Raw genomic sequence first — 4,341 nt, 5'->3', positions numbered from 1 at the left:
TAGCTTTGTATTGATTTATAAATATAAATAACTGCATTATTCTCATAAAAAATTGTTTGGTATTAACCTCTCAAAAGAAAACAAATTAAACAAGTCATATGTATAAATACATTATAAAACCATAAATTAAATCAAAACATGGCTTATAAAGATCCAAACGCTTTTGTTCAGCATGTTATTTATAGTATATCGAGCAATTTTTCGATAAAAAAAATACGAAAATTAGAAATAGAAAAAAGGGAAGAAATCAATTATGTTTTACTCTTGTAACAATTAAAGAGTCTACATAGCGCCAAAAAGTCATCTTTTATAACCCACATCTTTGCCCCTGGTATTACCAAGTTTTATCCAAGCCAAAGTCAAATAGCGGTCCTGTGCTATTCGAATGGCAAGATTTTTTTGAGGATGGAATGGAGAGACAATCTGACTCTCTAAGTTCAGAGCGTTTCCTTCAAAGCCTTTGAAAACGCAGAGTTGGGACTTGCTGGAATGGCAAAGATGGGAGGTGACAAGGCTCGACTTACTCTTCCTGGGAGATTGCCTTTAGGGTTTACCAGACCCTATCCAGCCACCGGGCCAACTTCCGGTGGGAGATCTCGCTTATCGGAGGCATCGATAGCTACTTTTGACAACTCACACTTTGTGGTGTCTCCCTTGTGTAGAGTTGATCTCTAATTAGAAATAGAAAAAAAATAATATATAAACAAGAATTTGATAATTCAAAACATCGATCAATGATATACAAAGACACTCAAAGTAAACCACAACATTGTTTATCACAAAGGTTTTGAATACGACCAAATGGTGTCAGTTACATATTCAGGCTTGAATTGAGAAGTTTGTAAATAAATTCCATAGGAATAATTATGGATACAATGACAATTGTTCAAATAAAAATGTACAATTAACAACATTGACGATGTAACTGAAATATGAATCACAGACACAACAAAAAATAGAATTATATATATGTAATAAGAATTATACAATTAGTGTGTTGTCAGCTCAATTACATTAATTTAATGACAGAAGTAAACATACTTAAATTACAACACACCATTGAAGGCGTCAGTGACTAAATAGTAATGTAATCATATCAAAAAATCTCTTTATTATATTCTTATTATATTCGAATAAACGCCTTCCCATTTGGTCATTCAATCATTGTTTTAATATTATACACAGGTTGTTCCTTATTTTAAAACATTAAAAATATTAATCACGTAGAATATAAGTACTCAATGATAGGCCGGCTTATGAAGAGTCGGCAAACCATGTAAATGAAAATTTAAGTGGTTTATATATACCATTTTTATTTATTACAAACACGACTTCTACTATAATGACTCTCGATATACAAAAGCGTCTATTCTTGTTCCCAAATACAAACACATGGTAATCATGACAATTATTCAAATTACAAATGAACACCTCTAAATGGCAAATGATAAGACCATTCAATAACAACACAATACATTTAAATACAAGCATTAATTACTGATATAAGCTTATATTGCATTTGTGACTTTTTTTAAAAAAAGTGCTTCGATATTATTTAAAAAAAATTTAAAATAAAATGACTAAACATTGAAATATATTGATGATATGTACTTAAATAGCTTGATACACTACTTAAACAAAAAATATGTTCAGAGGTTTGATCGCTCAAATGATGAATCTAATCAAGAGCAATTTACAAAGGTTAAAAACATGGAATAAAATTAATGAAGAAAAAAAATTAGAGTACCGTGAAAAATCACTGCGGCGTGAAATATTACTGCGAATTGTTATTGGTCCAAAAATAATGTTATTAAGGGTTTTAAAACATTTTGTGTATATTTTGTTATTTGAGGTTGTTAAAATGAAAAACGATAATTTTGTTCTACAAAATCTTTTGAGGCCAAGTCAACAGATTGTGCTAAGAGGAAAAATGGCGTTTTTATATACTTTTTATGAGGGTTTTGTTTTTTCCTTTTTCAATTGAAAAACAAAACGTTTTTAGTTTTTTGTTATTACAAAAAGACAAATTCTAAATTATAGTTTCGAATATCCAAAAATTATTTTATCAAGTAAAAATGTGTTTTGATATTTTTAAAATGTAAATAAATGTACCAATAATTGATGATGATTTACCCGTAACATCAATTTAAAAAATAAATTTTATTGGACAGTACATATTTTTGATAAATTATAAACATCTTTCAACAATAAAGTTTTGCAAAATAATGTATTATTGGTGAAGATTAAAAATTACCAATAAAAAATCGTCTTCATAATTTGAATTACCAAATAATCACTTAACAATATAATTTCATTCTGATGTATAAAATGAATTTCTTGGTTAATTTTTTAATGATTTGTTATTTGAAAAATTATTACTCAATATCTTGTATATGTTTATGAAAGACGTTATTATTTCGATTAAAAAATTAAAGAAAGAATCTAAACCGTCACACCGTGACACTAAAAATGGTTTAAAAACAAAAACAATAAACAATATTGTGTATTAAATAGCAATATATGTTATATTGAAATTGTCCAGTAAATACTTAAAATGTCAGTTGTATGATCACTGTTTATTTTGATTGTGGAATGTTGTGGAAATACAATCACAATTCACATCAAATAAATTTAACAATGAACTATTAATATAGTATAAATATAATTAAAATATAATAAACAACAAACAAGTGAAATAGTTAATTAACGTGCAAATTTAATTAACATCAACATAACAATTACAAAAAAATATAATAAAACAACAATAAAATATATTTTTTGAATGTGAAACTATTTTTTTAATAATTATTATATAATTAAACTAGTTGATTAATTATGGATAATTTTATTATAAATTATCATTATTTTCAAAGGGTTAATACACCATAACCCAAAACAACTTATTTTTTTCATTTCAACAAATTATTTATTTTTTAAAACAGGTGTGATTAAATAATTATACCCGACAAACCCACGCTCGTTAACCGTTTGTTATCATAAAATATATTTATATTTATTAATTTATCAATATGATATGTTTATAACGTGTTTTTGTATTATATCTGTATTCACTTTATTGTAATTGTTGTTTTAATAATAATATAAAGTTAATACGTTTATTCCATCTAAAATTATTCGAATTTATATTACTGTGCATTTCTATATAATTATAACGATAAAACATATTGTTTTTGATGATAAATTATGTTAATACAATAAAGGTTAATAATTTGAATATTCCCAGCAAAAAATAACGACTAGCCGAAAAGAAATCAAATAGCGTTTTATAAAAACCAAAGAGTGGAGTAATTATTTAAATATACGATGTCCTAACCTATTCGTTTTTGTAATTATGTTTTGATGTATTGTTTCGTATTATAGTTAAAAATTGTTAAAATCTATAAAATAAAAACTAATATATAGTTTGAGTTGTTTGGAATGTTCCGTTTTAAGAATTACCCTTGTTTTAATTAATAGCCATATTATATAACATTTTTACAAAGAAAATTATTTTTTTGTTTTATAAGCAACAATAACATTATTTTTGTCCCAATAACAATTCGCAATAATATTTCACGCCGCAGTGATTTTTCACGGTACTCTAGTTTGATTATTATTGATTGATTACCTTGTTATTTCATTGGACTTAATTAATGAATATTAAATAATAATTCAATAATATAGTTTTTGAAAAAAAAACATTTGAATAAAATGTAAATAATTATGTTAATTTTGAATGAATACTTGCGATAATACTCGAAATTGTTTGCTATAACCACGTATTGGGTTGTCAGTAATATTATCAGAACATTGTTTTATAATAATAATTTACAGCAGATGTAACATCACTGTTTCTTATTTCATTTTTATTAAAATCTTTACTAAAGTGAGGCGAGAAACCCACACCTGGAGAAAAACCTGCACCCATTTTCTTTTTTTTCTTTTACCCAAATTATTGTGTTTTTTATTTTTTTTGTTTACTTCCAAAACACGGAAAAAATAAAAAAGTCGTATTATTATAGTTTTTTATTATAGTTTTTTCTTCCTTTTTGGTGTATTTTATTCAAAAATAAAAAATGATTCGAGTTTTATTCATAATTAACTATCAAAGAACAAAAATTGCCCGGTTTTTTACGTGTTTTCAGTGTATTATAACAGTGTTTCAAATTTGTGTTTATTCAAAAAACAAATATACTATTATATAAACTATATATATAGTTTAAATCATTAAACTATATTTTTTAACTTGTAATAGTTTATCAAAACCCAATTTCTAAAATTTGTTTAAATTTTCACAAGACAAATTTTATAATATAGTTATGTATAGTAAAGATATTCAGA

This window comes from Entamoeba invadens, assembly GCF_000330505.1.
Source record: "Entamoeba invadens IP1 unplaced genomic scaffold scaff_1105074724785, whole genome shotgun sequence".
Classification (NCBI taxonomy): Eukaryota; Evosea; order Mastigamoebida; family Endamoebidae; genus Entamoeba; species Entamoeba invadens.
Note: the sequence above shows the minus strand (reverse complement) of the source record.